Below are 15,396 nucleotides of genomic sequence, written 5' to 3' on the forward strand. Positions count from 1 at the left end.
GAACCACACAGGGCGTCTGAATTTATATACAAACATTGGCATACAAGAACCATGACACTGCAGAATGTACGCTATGTTGCAGAACATTACAAAATAGAACAAGCGAAGTAGAAATTGCTCCTAATTATTCATTGTTAAGGCTACAAGCAGGAAAGGAAAAAAATTTTTTGTGTGCAACATGAAATGAAACAATTAAAAAGAAAGCAAAGATTTTAGAACATGTTTTTATCTTTATATAGCTTTATGAATAACAAATACTCCTTGAAATGAATAAAGCTTTAAGCGCTCTTAGCACATAAAGTTTAAATGCTTCAAGAGCTTTAAGCACTTAAGGTACTCTTTTGGAGTACCTTAAACAAGAACATTCCATGAAATGAATACAGTAGGGGCTATAGGTAGTAAGAGAACTTTATGAGACAGTAGCATTTCTTCCTCAAAGGTGGATGGATATCATGGATATCAATCTGCAATGATGGACGTACACTCCATACTGACGTCATGAAGTGGTAAACACGATAATGCAATGTCCAACAAACGGACGAGACTAGTATTTTGTTAGTCACAAAGGCAACCGGCAGTCGCACTTCGAGCATCTGGGTGGCGCCCAGATGCCTTAAGATGTATCTGACCATCGAGAAAACAAAAACATGACCATTTAAATATTCAGCACAGCACAAAGCACTGAAAGGATGAGTTGCAAAGATGCAAGACAATTTCAAGATTCAGCACTGAACCAAACAGAACACCACTGATTCAGCCTAAATGTAAACGGAAGGAGTTCATGACGAAATATGTTCCATCCAAAGTTGACCTCGAGGTCAAGTGAGATTTGGTATCTTGCACCTAAGGGGAAGAAGAAACAACATATTAAAGATAGTGAAAATAATTGTACAAATTATCATCAGGCTTGCAAATGCAGGTTTTGATTGTTGTTGCAGCTTGAGCAAGGTATATGATCACAACTAGCTTTTACAGAGAAAAGTGAAAAGGTTCAGTTTTTTTGCATGGCATATTACAGCAACTTGATGGCCCTATAAGCTCTTGGTGAACAATAGATCTTCATTTTTTTAATAACAGGAACAGGTCTTGAAAAAAAAAAAATAGGTATCACTGTTTCCCAAGCCATACAAAGACGGTAAACTGAAAAAGTATATGGAAGCAGTACACTAAAAGAATAACAACCCACTATCAGTGGATTATGTCAGCAAAAGACTTCTTGAGTTAAAATGTCCAAGGGTGAAGATTGGTATATCTACTCTAACATACAAACTGGACTATTCTCATCACTTTTCTCGTCAACAATTAGATCTACATTCTCTTTAGCTGCATAGCTCTCAGGAACCCCCAGGAGTGCTTCGCGACCCCTAAGAAAGAAATGTCCTGTACCATTGGAGAAATGCGAAGCCTGTTTTCGCAGATCTTTTCGTGAAAAAAAAAAAAAAAAAATGACAGACTGCATAAGCACTTTATCAATTGTATGCTACGGTAAGTCACTAAACAGCAGTTATTTAGAGGCAAAGATGCATGTAGAACTAGGTTTTCGTTGACTCGGCTCCACTAGTCTTTTTTTTTTTTTTCATAATAAATAGCCGAGTGCCATACAGATTTAATTCTTTCTCCGATTATCATGAGTATTAGAAATCAGAAGTGCGAAAAGCATCTTATTTTTAGCTTGAAACAGCAAACCAAAAATAAACTTGTAAACTCGAAGTTACTACGCTTATTAATACTCACTGTCATACATATACCACTGACGAAAATATAAATGCCATCAGGACGTTGCCAAGAAGGTGGTTGTTGAAATTTACTTACTGAGTACCTCGACTTACTGAGTATGTAAAGTGAATACCTCACAATATTCACCCAGTTAATTTTATTTCTTTTCCAGGCATTCTGCAGCTTTATTTACATAGTTTCCAGAAATGGACAAGTTGTATAGACATTATGCAATGCACACATTCAGCAGTTCAAAGCAGTAAAGGCTGCTACATGAAATGCAACGATAATGGCCGCAGGTGCTACAGCTCACAGGCCCTCTTCATAGCCAGCACTGGTCTCACAGACAGGTTGGTGTTATCTCTGAGAAGAAAGCAGGCTCCAGTGGCCCTGAGTGCTCTCCTAGATCTTGGTGAAGTGACAGAGATGAGTGAGCTTGCCAAGCCTGTTCCCAGAGGTCTTCTACTGAGCTATCACTATATCTTCGGTAGAGCCTGAAAACATCATCTACAGACCATTTCCAAAAAAAAAAAAAAATTAACTTCAAGCACAGGTGCATTGAGCCTGTGAACTGCTTTGTTTTGCCTCCTCAATCAGTCAGTGCCTATCTGAATTAGGCGATAGTTGCCAAAGTCGTCACTTAAATGATAATCGTAATTGCTGGGGTTTTATGCTTTAAAACCAGTACATGACTGAGAAATGCCGTTGTGAAGGGCCTCGGAAGATTTTACCACATGGGGTTCTTCAGCGTGCACCTAATTTAAGCATGATGTCTGAACAGCCCGACTAGACACAAAGAAAAAGGGCACATACATACACAGCGCCCAAGCTGACTCGGGATGTTAGGAAGCCAGTCACTGTCAGGGCTTATTATTATTAACGGGACTTATTGATATGTACTAGTGATTCAGTCCTACTTTTGACACAGGGAAAACAGAAAAATGCTTCTTTTCTATTGCTTGTGTATCTAGTGATTCACGTGCATATGAAAACAAACATTTCCAGTTGAAAATCAGCGTTGCATATGTGTGTACATTTACTTTACATATGCGTCCATCCGCCCTGCTCAAACATTGTTATTATCAACAACCTAGCCAATTTCAATCTAAGCGTAGGGCACCTACTACACCACAAATAAAATTTTTGTGAAGTAGTGAAGCGCTCACTTCACCTTGATTTGTCATTCAGCACATTAGCGAGGTACTCACTACACATCTGTAAGACATTATGTGCACTTTGTTGATGTGGAAGTTGGTGACCATGAATAGTTACGGCTGAGCCCATTGTAATGGATTGGGAGTTTTCAACAAACCACCGTTTACGCGGTGGCTTTTCTCCGATTTTCTCATGTAGGGTAGCAAACCGGGTACATCCCAGGTACACTCCCTGCCTTTTTTTTTGCCTCCCTTTCCTCTCCTCTTAACGCAATGCCTTGGCAACACTTGCGAGCTACTCATTGCACCCTACATAAATCATCACAATTTTTTTTGAAATAGGGAGGCATTCATTATGCCACTATTTACCAATAGGGAGAAGTGTGGTGCCCACGGCACACCTGTAAGGCACTTTGTTGATGTGGTGGATGATGACGAAGCAATAAGATGAAGGTTTTAGTAATGGACTCGAAGCATTCAACGACCCTCCTCGTTATACAATTTGCACTGTGTGATGCCTGGTTGTGATTTTACTTATTTTGTTTTTCTTATTTTGCATGATGGTGGTCAGGGACACTGGTCAAAGTGGCAGGAAACTAAGGCACCAAAACTGCGGTTGTGATCTCATAAGAGCTTTAGCAGTAAAATAAAAACATATGTAAAGGAATGAAGTGGGCATGTGCTACAAACGATAGAGTGCACATTAAGGTATGTGACACATTCATACACAAATAAATGCAATGATATTAATGTGTTACTTTGGACACTCATTTGTTACATATGAAGTGACGTAGCATATCCACTTGAGTTCGCACAAAAAAAATGTGCACACACAGTGCCACAATGTGTAGTATGATTTTTCTTGAAGTTGATAATCCTTGAGGGCATCAGTAACTCTTAGGTTGAGAGGATTTATGTTTGAATGCAGCAGGTGTGTGCGACGTTCTGCTGCAATCGGACCAGTGGTTTTACAGAAATGGCACAGTAAATCATAAAGAGTAAGGATGCAATTACAAACACGAGAAAAATTAATTTTGACATTTCAACAAATATAATTTTTAGCCTTCTTGCTGGTGTCTCCAAGACCATCCATACAGATCCTACCGCCTTTCCTTGCACTCGGCAGAGTCCACGGGTGTAGCCAGAAACTTTTGTCCAGGGATTCGACCAACCTGAAGGTATGTTCACAGGTGTACTTGTAAGTGGCCATGTGTATATATACATGCAAGAGTGAAAACTTTTAAAATAAAGAGTTGGATCCCCTCACTCTGTCTTCACCTGTGGCAGTGACAGAACTGCCGCTTTGCAAAAATGCAACTGGGCATGAAAGAGCAAATATATTCACCAACCAAGAGGCCCGCACAACAGACCAGCAGAATACTTTTTTTTTTCATTGAACACACCCCTGCTCTTTCTTTTTTTTTTTTTCCATTCCCCTCACCCCGACAATCCCGTGGTAATTTTCGAGAAGGTCTTGCGGTGTAGGCAACCTTCGCTGCAGAATGTGGAGGGGTGAATGTGCGGTTTCAAACAGCCCCCTTATCCTTATGTCTCATTTTACTTATCACTTTTGCGCTGTGAGTGCGTTTTCTATATACGAAGTAGGCCGGTACTTACAAACCAATCTTGAATATTTTACCCTCGTTGGAAAATACCCTTGTAACGCATGCAAAATGCATGCCGTAGAGAAATTTAAGGGGGAAAAAAACGAGACAAGGATAAGGCTGGTTTGCCAATGCGGGCCTTCGAGCGGTTATAGTAGTTTTTCGAGCGAGAGTTCTAGGTTGGAAAATATTCTTGCTAGAAAGTAACCTTACACGTTACAAATTGTCAGTTCCGTCGATCCTGTCAGGCTGTCGACAAGATGCCTTTATGGACATTACCACAAATCACGTAAACCTGGAAACCTCCCAGGAACATCTAGCCTTTTGCCCAGAATCACCGTTACTGCAGCTTTCGTGACATGAGTTATTGTTTAGCTTCGCTGCCCGCAGGACGCCTTCATGTTTCGAGTACGTTGACTTGATTGTCACTCGCGACAGATGCGTTTATGAAAGCCGTCAACTCACGTCGCACAACGATAGCTTTTTCCAAAATTACTTTCCTCTTATTGCACTCTTTACACCCAACCAAATCTTTGAAGAGCAGCAGGAGAAGCTCGGATATAATTAGATGGTCGTACTGTGCATCGAGCTGCCTACATCGAAAGGTTCCCGCCCGATCCTCGCCAAGTCTTTCGTGCCGCTTTCTCGCGGCTCTTCTTGATGGTAAACCGATTACCTCTGGAAGCTCTTTTTTGGTCCATTTGCTGGAGCCCGCCAACAAGTGTACTGATGCGGAGTCAGAGAACACCTACCACTTGCAGCTGAGTGCAGCCAAACAGCAAAAATGAAGCAATTTACGTAAGTGTCACTACCAGCACTTCAGAAACACTTTTAGAGAATAAAAAATACAGTACATATTGTTTACAAGTCACGTAATGAAACACACAGAAAAAGAAACAATGTTAACCACCAGGGCACAATGCTACTTGGCGCGAAATTTAAAGCAAATGAATCGTGGTCAAACAGGAGTGGCCAACTTTGCGTTGCCCCGCTCCTTCAGATCCTCAGTAAAGCTGTTTCTCTCTCAAGCTCTAGCAGCCGGTGGTAGAGGTCACAGTCCATACGAGAGCACGGAGCAGCGTTGTGCTACTCCGTGCTCTTGCACCCCGCGAAGGTGGTTAAGTGACCGGCGAAACTGAAAGCGGAGGCCTCAATATAACCACAGTTCTCCAAAGCTATTAAGGGATCAAGCATTACGAAGCATGTTCATCCGTGATTTAAATCATAGGCGTGCGCACGAGGAGAAAGAGGGGATGGCGCCACACCCACTTAATCAAAAAGAGAGCACTTGATGCGCGCTGTGCCGAGTTCCTTTTCAGGGAGGGGGGGTAGGCGAAAGCTCGGCGCAGCCTTACCCCCCCCCCCCTATCACTATACATAGTCAATGTACAAGGCAGACTCTGCACTCCCCCCTCCCCATTTTCGATAGGTGGTGCAGCCGTCACCCCAGCTCCCACCTTTATGGCTATGGAGGGGGCAAAGATTTTAATAATGCCATTCCGCCCCCCCCCCTCCCAGTTGAGAATATCATGCCTGTGATTTCAATTTAACAGAGTTTCATTTCACTGCTACAACTCAACGCTATCCTAGCTTTTGTAGTGGCTGAGAAGAAAATTTGGCAGATCGGAATCGATGTTATGCGAAGCATGTGGATGGAAGGTGACTGTGCAGTATTTTTTTATTGAAAGAAACCTTATGAAGTGGCGCTAAAGATATATGTACGCATGCATGCACAGATATACATGAAATAGCTGCATACATTTATTTATATCACCAGTTGTTTACGGTTGAATAATGATGCCGACGACAACATGGATATTAGCAACAGAAGCGGTAAGTTGTCATGAAGCGCTGCTGCTCACGAGGATGGTAGCCCTGGACACAGCTACATAAATCAACTTCAGCGAATGGCGCCTAACTCAAATTTACATTAACCCGACATTATGGCTGTATCATAGGTGTTCATATATGTAATGTTTATAAAATTGGAAAGCCAGCACTGCAACCCCATCTGATATTTCACGAACATTAGGGTCTCATTTGGACCCTAACATTAGGAACATTTGCAAAGTAGTTCCCCGTCATGGCATGGCTCTGTAGAAGAATCTTGATTGCCACACAGAATGCTAAGGTTTGATATCTGCTGTGCACTGACATTTATTCTTTGCATTAGTCAGGTCAACACTGCGGATTTCAGCTTTTTTTTAATGCTCACGTGGTAAAATTAGCCATGTCTGTTATCACTATTCCTGGGTAGATTTAAAATGTCAATCACCTGTTGCACATAACAGCATACCTGTGGCACTACACGTCCACAGGTATGTGCCACTGTGTGGTAGGAAGCGTTCAATGATGTGTGCGGCGGGATTGGGACATTATTCATGGCATGACCAGCGAGTCGAGTCGTATTCGTTATACTACCTTACCGTCCCATACTAATTTTGGCTTATTCCAAGTTAAGGGGGTGATCATAAGAGCACTCAAACGTATATGTGGCTAGATAGATAAATAGGTAGATAGATACGCTCAAAGTGCCTGCAGTACGCAAAGAAATCATTTAACAGCATATGAGGATACGTGGCACGTGCGAACACGTGCCATGTAGGTGCTGTATTCTGTGCCACACCTGCTGTTTGTCAGCACCCAATATGATTTCTGTTACCTCCACATACTAAATAACAACCATGTCCTATTGGCGACAGACAGCACCTAAGTGACTAAACTCACAAAATTATCTTATGACTTTCGTTCAAAAAGGAGTGTCGTTGTGATAAGGTTGGTATCTGCAAGCAGTAGCAATGCTGGAAAGAAATTGAGATGAATACGATTTAAAATAGTGTTGTTGGGCCATCGGGCCAATTGAAATCCTGACACTGTACTACATCTAACTCATTGTTCGGGCGTACGCACACGCGATGTATTACAAAAGAGCATAACATGTCAGTGATAGTTGAAATTATAAATCCTGCGAGAAAGCAGTTCCGCTCCAGTGAAACCTGACGGAAGGCATAGTACGAAGACAGGGTCATACCCAGGAATTTTTTCGGGGGGTTTAAACCATGCACATTTGTTTCATGGGTAAGATTGAAAACCCCCAAACCTTTCCCCTGGCTACACTGATGCTCTAGTATCGCCCAAAAAAGGTTGAAGCAAGAACAAATTTTGGAAGGTGTTAGAACTTCCTAACACCCCCTTATTATGGCCCAGCACATGGGCACCCAGAGATTTCCTTATAGAGTTCCCATTGTGAGCGCGCTGGCATGCAGTGGCCACGTGTTCACAGCCTTCCCAAAATGCAGTCAACCAGTCGAAAATATGTGATATAAATGCCACTTTTCGAAACAGTTGCGATTTCCTAGTAGAATTTTCATGCTTTTGTTTTGTTTTCATACTTTTGTTCAGTATCCCTTCAAAGGGGGACGTGGCAATGTAAAAGGTAAATTTGGTCAGAATGTTTTTTTGCTGAACTAGGACCATTTTTTACATCATGATAAAATATGCAAAGAAATTAAGCAGTGAAAATTGAGAAAAAGAGCACTTTACTATAGTGGGCTGTTACCAAAAGACTGGGCTTTAGAAAATGCAAATATTGCAGTTTTTGTTTGGCACACTTCCATCATCTTGGCATAGTGGAAGCAGGAAAAATTAGATCTCAAGTTAGCCATAACAATGCATTTCTCTAAGTAAAAGTGAAACCAGCTTCCTTTTCAGTTTCATTTCCTTAGCTTTGAGCATCATTTTCTTGGAGCTCTGCTTTCTCAGCTTTGATATTTATGGAGTAACTGCCACTTATCTCAATGCCGTTTCAAAACAAACAAAAACAAAAACATTCTTCTTTTTGTTTCCATCCTGAAAGTTGGTGGGTACGTTAGAGCTGTCCATATTTGTCTTCACGTCTTACAAACTATAATAATTGGTTGCCTTTAAAAGCAATAAGATAATATGTAAAGACAACTTTAGACATTCTTTGTGCATTTCTTTGGACATAAAAAATTCAGTTGCCTTAAGGCACACAATGGGCCTTCATAGATATTTTTAGGCAAAAATGTTGATGAACTTACATCTAATCTATTAATTAATTTTGGGATGACAGTAAGAGTATCACATTTAGTCCATAAAAACTACAACAGAGAGTTAAAAACAGATTTCCGTTATAATATTAGCATAACAAATCACATCTGCATGCCAAGTTTCATCACCTTATCCACCAAAGTAACAAAAATAGTTTTCATTTCTCTCCCCCTCCTCTGAAATAAATATGTGAAGCACCTAGACTATTCTACATATAAAATAGAAAGCTCAGAAATAGAGTCTGACCAATAAAATCAAATTGTTTTTATTTTATTTCCCAGATAAAATACAGATTCCGGAAAGGTTCTCTGGCTAAAAGCTATTGTGTACACACAGTCCTAGACTACATCAGATAACTAGCAAGGCAAGTAGGACTAACATAAAGTATTACACATTACATAATATAATGTGTGTGTGTGTGTGTGTGTGTGTGTATGTATGTATGTATGTATGTATGTATGTATGTATGTATGTATGTATGTATGTATGTATGTATGTATGTATGTATGTATGTATGTATGTAACTTAATATCACCTTTACTGAGATATTAAGACATATGACATAATATTACTGCTACTTTTTTTAAAAGGTTACCTGTATAAACATTCTATACACTTTCAAATATTGAGAATAAACAGACGGAAGAAACATGAACACCAGAAAAGAGTAAAGATAAAAGAAATACTTAAATACTGTTAACGCTCATTAATTCAAACTTGAACGAGACTATGAAATTCGTTCAATTAAGCAGAATTTCAATTTGCAGGCAGGTGCTAGAGTGAACAGATATCACAACACACTGCACGGACAGAACCCAAAGTAGCCACATCTGGACGTGTTATTGCGAGTCAGACACTACTTTGTTTGGCGCACGTGACTTCGTGAATTACGTTTATGGAGCTCTAACAGCGGACATGAATTACTAGTTGATCAGTCAGTGATACTCCAGGAAGAACCATTGTTCAAAAACAGGTCACTGACCTAAGTCAAACAAAACAAATCATGTTTCGAGATCCATACCGATCCGTTGTTCACAATCTCATTATTGACAATATCATTACTGTTCACAATCTTGATTACAATATTGCGAACAAGGGATCCATATAGATCCCGAAACGCCTTCATTTGTTTTGTTGGACTTTGGTCAGCGACCTGTTTTTGAACAGTGCCTTTACCTGAACAGACGGTATTTCATCGAACTTTCGACTAGAAAGAAGCACCGTTGTGCTCATGTGGGCAGTGAGCAGTTAATGTCAAAATTTTATATTACAGTAAACCCCCGTGGTAATATTTATGCTCCAAAAACATGTTTGGTTACATGAAAGAGGCAATGCAATCGAAATTCAAGGTAATCAGTAATTTGTATTTGCTTACATTTCTGCCACTACCCCATTAACATATTTCACGGCTTGAGCAAGAGCTCCAGTCCAGCGTCTGAATTTTCATGTGCTGAGAAATGCTGCTGTTACATTGCTTTTCATTTTTAGTAAATTTGGTTTGGTTTGGTTATGCTAGTTTTTTTGTGTTTTGACACGAAAAAACGAGCCCTTAAGCACGCACTTCTTTCCCTCACACACACACACACACACACACACACACACACACACACACACACACACACACACACATATATATATATATATATATATATATATATATATATATATATATATATTTCATCACCAACAGCCTGACTACATCCACTGCAAGACTAAGGCCTCTCCCATGTTCCGCCAGTCAACTCGGTTCTGTGTTTGCTGCGGCCATTTTATACCCGCAAACTTCTTAATCTCTTTTACCCACCTTACTTTCTGTCTCCCCCCTAACCTGCTTGCCTTCTCGAGGAATCTAATTAGTTACCCTTGACCAGCGGTTATCCTGTATAGGTGCTACATGCCCGGCTCATGTCCATTTCCTCTTCTTGATTTTAACAATGATATCCTTAACCCCGGTTTGTTCCCTAATCCACTCTGCTCTCTTCTTGTCTCTTAAGGTTACACCTACCATTTTCTTTTCCATTGCTTGCTGCATCGTCCTGAATTTAAGCTGAACCCTCTTTGCAAGTCTCCAGGTTTCTGCTCCGTAGCTAAGTACCGGCAAGATGCAGCTGTTTACACCTTCCTCTTGAGGGATAGTAGCAATCTACCTGCTATAATCTGAGAGTGCTTGCCAAATGTGCTCCACCCCGTTCTTATTCTTCTAGTTATCTCAATCTCGTGGTTATTACCTGCCCTAAGTAGACATATTCTTTTACAACATCAAATGCACTGTTACCTATCTCGAAGGCGCTGTTCTCTTCAGAGGTTGTTGTACATTACTTTCGTTTTCTGCAGATTAATTTTAAGACCTGCTTTTCTGCTCTGCTTGTGTGTTTATATTGTTAAGGCGTTTATTAGCCGGCAACGAGCGAGAATATACAATGGCGACAGTCACAGCCAAGCACGGGCTCTCAGCGCGAGCGGCGTCCTTGTTGGGTAGCCCCACTAGAAGGTACTCAAGAGTTCGACCCATTTCAGGGTTCGGAGGCTTCGCTACAATTACCCCGGGGTCGAAGAGGGAGCCGCCTGGCGACCTAACAGCTTGTTAGTATGAGCGGGTCATAATAAGGCTTCAGGCGCTCCACGTTGACGATGTCTCGCCCACGGCGGCGCATGTCCGAAGATTGTTCAACGGGTTCGATCAGATAGTTGACGGGTGAGGTGCGCTCGATGACACGGTAGGGGCCTTCGTATTTGGGACGTAGTTTGGAAGAGAGGCCAGCTGCAGAGGTCGGGATCGAGAGTCATACAAGCGCACCAGGAAGGAACGTGGGCTCAGAAGTGGTGGAGCCATCACGAATACTCTTCTGCCGCTCTTGCTCTTGCGTCGTAAAAGTCTTGGCAAGCTCGCGACACTCTTCAGCAAGCCTGGCTGTCTCGGAAATAGGTGTACACTCAGATGGATCCGGCGTGTACGGGAGCATTGTGTCCATGGTGTGCGACGGGTGCCTTCCGTACAGCAAGTAGAAAGGTGAAAAACCAGTCGTGCTCTGAGGGGCGGTGTTGTAGGCGTAGGTGACGAAGGGCAGTATATTATCCCAATTAGTGTGGTTGGCAGCGACGTACATAGAAAGCATGTCACCGAGGGTGCGGTTAAAGCGTTCGGTGAGGCCATTCGTCTGTGGGTGGTAAGCAGTAGTTTTGCGGTGGACAGAATGGCACTCCGTCAGAATGGCTTCGACGACTTCCGACAAGAAGACACGGCCTCGATCGCTGAGAAGCTCTTGGGGTGGTCCGTGGCGCAGTATAAATCGATGCAGCAGGAAGGACGCAACATCGCGCGCAGTAGCCGCAGGGAGAGCGGCGGTTTCGGCGTATCGCGTTAAATGGTCAACGGCAACGATGGCCCAGCGTTTACCAGCCGACGTCAGAGGAAGTGGTCCATACAAATCGATACCTACGCGCCCAAAGGGACGGTCAGGGCAAGGTAACGGTTGCAGACCAGCGTGCGACATGTGGGCTGACGGTTTACGGCGTTGGCAAGTGAGGCAAGAGCGAACGAACTGCTGCACATAGCGGTACATCCCGCGCCAGAAGTAGCGTTGTCGAATGCGATGGTAGGTTTTGAATACCCCAGAGTGCGCGCATTGCGGATCAGAATGGAAGGATTCACATATCTCTGACCGAAGACTGCGGGGTATCACGAGTAACCACTGCCGGCCGTCGGCGTCGTAATTGCGTCGGTGTAGGAGGCCGTCACGAATGGCGAAATGGCGAGCTTGACGACGCAAGGCACGCGTGGATGGCGTTGCGGATGGATCAGAGAGCATGTCGATGAGCGGGCCGATCCAATTATCCTTTCGCTGTTCGGTAGCGATGATGTCAACATCAATGGCAGAAACAGCAGCCGAGGATACTGAGCAGAGCACATCACCTTCAGGCAGAGGGGAGCGCGAGAGGGCGTCGGCGTCAGCATGCTGGCGTCCGTTGCGGTAGAGCACGCGGATGTCGTAGTCTTGTAAGCGAAGAGCCCAACGGGCGAGACGGCCTGAGGGATCCTTCAATGATGAAAGCCAGCATAGTGCATGATGGTCGGTGACGACATCGAATGGGCGACCATACAAATAAGGTCGAAACTTTGTAAGAGCCCAGACGATCGCCAGGCACTCTTTCTCCGTGACGGTGTAGTTTTTCTCGGCTCTCGTGAGCGTACGGCTTGCATATGCTACGACATATTCAGGGAATCCGGGTTTTCGCTGCGCCAGGACAGCGCCGAGGCCTACACCGCTGGCGTCCGTGTGCACCTCCGTTGGGGCTGTAGGGTCGTAGTGGCGTAGAATGGGAGGCGACGTCAACAAATGGCGGAGCTTCGCGAACGCGTCGTCACACTCGGATGACCACGAATTGAAGGGCCCGTTGCTTCCAAGGAGCTTCGTCAGCGGTGATATGATCGTGGCGAAATTTCGTATGAAGCGTCGGAAGTATGAGCACAGGCCCACGAAACTACGCAGTTCTTTGACAGATGCAGGTTTGGGGAATTCGGCCACGGCCTGAAGCTTGGCAGGATCAGGAAGAATGCCGTCTTTGGACACGACGTACCCCAGTATGGTGAGTTGCCGTGCTGCAAAGCGGCACTTTTTCAGATTTAGTTGCAAGCCGGAATTGCTCACACGTGCGAAAACTTCTTTCAGCCGGCAACGAGCGAGAATATACAATGGCGACAGTCACAGCCAAGCACGGGCTCTCAGCGCGAGCGGCGTCCTTGTTGGGTAGCCCCACTAGAAGGTACTCAAGAGTTCGACCCATTTCAGGGTTCGGAGGCATAGCTACAATATATATATATATATATATATATAATAAGGGAGAGAAGTGTATACCTAAGGGCTCGTATTTCCGTGTTTTAACACAATATTAATGAGATATAACAGACAGTAATGCCAAGGAATGTACAGGGGAAGTTATTAGAACCAATGGAATGTAAATAAGAAGAAAGAAAAGTGGATGAAAAAATTACCAGCTGTGAGCAGGAATCGAACCTACGACCTTCGAATAACGCGTTTGATTCGAAGGTCGTAGGTTCGATTCCTGCTCACAGCTGGTAATTTTTTCATCCACTTTTCTTTCTTCTTATTTACATTCCATTGGTTCTAATAACTTCCCCTGTACATTCCTTGGCGATACTGTCTGTTATATCTCATTCATATATATATATATATATATATATATATATATATATATATATATATATATATATATGTGTGTGTGTGTGTGTGTGTGTGTGTGTGTGTGTGTGTGTGTGTGTGTGTGTGCTTTCTTCTGAATTCCTTATCTATCTTGACATCTGGCGTGTAGATATTAGCTTCGGTAGTATGATTTTAGACACCTGCTTATTATTTTATAGTAAGCCATCAACATTGCCTTAATGGATACTGAACAAAATTACCGCCCAGATTCTCCAACTACTTGAAAGTGTGGGTGCTGAAATTTTTTGACACATTGTTTTCAGGCCGCAGGAAATAACGAACTTAACGATTCGCTCACAAACTGCTGTAAATCACCTATAAGAGTTGACGTTTGACTCACAAGACATGGGCGTGCCAATCATGCCAGCCAACGCTCCCATCTATCAACCCCCTCTGCCTCCCCTTCGTTCCCTAAAATCAGTGTGAATGCCACTGGCAGCAACCAATGCTCCCCCATAGGGCATGCTTCAGTGCCTCAATAGGAGAAGGGATAATGGGATGTAAAGGAGAGCTGGAAAAAGGGGCAAAGCTGGACAGGAAAGCATGCGCCCCATTTCCGCCCCTGGCATGTTCATTGTTACAGCTAGCCATGACCGTCGATGCGTTCCTTAGCGCACGCTGGTGAGCAGCTGCCGTGCGATCACAGTCTTCTGAAATACAGCCAACCAGTCAAAAATATGTCAAAGAAACACTTTCTTTCAAAGCAGTTGCATCTTGCATCTTTAGACTGGAAGATTCATGCATTCATTTTTTTTTAATGTTTGTTCAGCATCACTTAAAAGAAAAAACTGTGAGACACCTAGACAATTCTACACATGAAATAGGAAACTGAAATATGGACAAACTAATTAAATAAAATAATTTTTATTTTCCAGGAAAAATACAGATTCTGGAGAGGTTTTCTTACTAAAGGCTGTTATAGACAGGAGACTACACCAGAGATCTACTTACAAGCAAGGCAGATGGGACTAAGACAAGCATTACACGAGACACAATACAAAGTGTGTATATATTTAAGATGCATTATTACTGTGACTGAGATATTGTGACATGACATGTTACACATATTGTCATTTTTACATTTATAAAAATGTACCTATATAAACATCATTCACACTTTCACAGCATAAGAATAAACCTGCATAAAAAACATTGTCACCCGAAATTAACAAAAGATAAGAGAAACGTACAAGTGCAATGGCAATATTTGAACGAAAAAAAAAGCTATGCTCCACAGAATTATTATATGAATGTGCATAATTACCAGTACTTTGCCCTAAACAAGAATGTAGTGAGAACAAATAGATATTAATAGACAAATTGATATTCCTGATATATGTTTTGAGTTATGCAATGTATATCCAAGCTATAACTTCAAATTCTACAGTAGGTATGTTTCTTGCAATTGCAAATCTAGGAAAAAAAGTTCAAGTATTTTATAACAAGGAGCTTGCTACGTGACTACATTGCTCAGAATAATAGGCAAATTGCAGCGTCTGAAGTTTCAGTGAATGTGCTACATTTCAGTGCTCCCTGTGCATACGGTAACACCTCTGGGCGTCATACACAAGTAGCATTTTTATTGAACCGTTTAAAATAATCGAAACAAAAATAAGATAGCAAGCAGAA

At 42.4% G+C, this 15,396-nt stretch overlaps 1 protein-coding gene and 1 long non-coding RNA gene across 2 annotated transcripts in view; both read right to left on the reverse strand.

Annotated features, from left to right (window-relative positions):
• Positions 1–15,396, reverse strand: part of LOC142791888 (uncharacterized) — a 205,010-nt gene that overhangs the window by 29,409 nt on the left and 160,205 nt on the right. The gene's annotated exons all lie outside the window — the stretch shown is intronic.
• LOC142796393 (uncharacterized) lies at positions 2,942–5,225 on the reverse strand. Its single transcript, XR_012893808.1, has 2 exons — positions 5,151–5,225; positions 2,942–4,042 (listed from the first exon to the last, which is right to left on the reverse strand). It is a non-coding gene; the product is annotated as an uncharacterized LOC142796393 (long non-coding RNA).

Source organism: Rhipicephalus microplus, chromosome 2, assembly GCF_043290135.1.
Source record: "Rhipicephalus microplus isolate Deutch F79 chromosome 2, USDA_Rmic, whole genome shotgun sequence".
Lineage (NCBI taxonomy): Eukaryota > Metazoa > Arthropoda > Arachnida > Ixodida > Ixodidae > Rhipicephalus > Rhipicephalus microplus.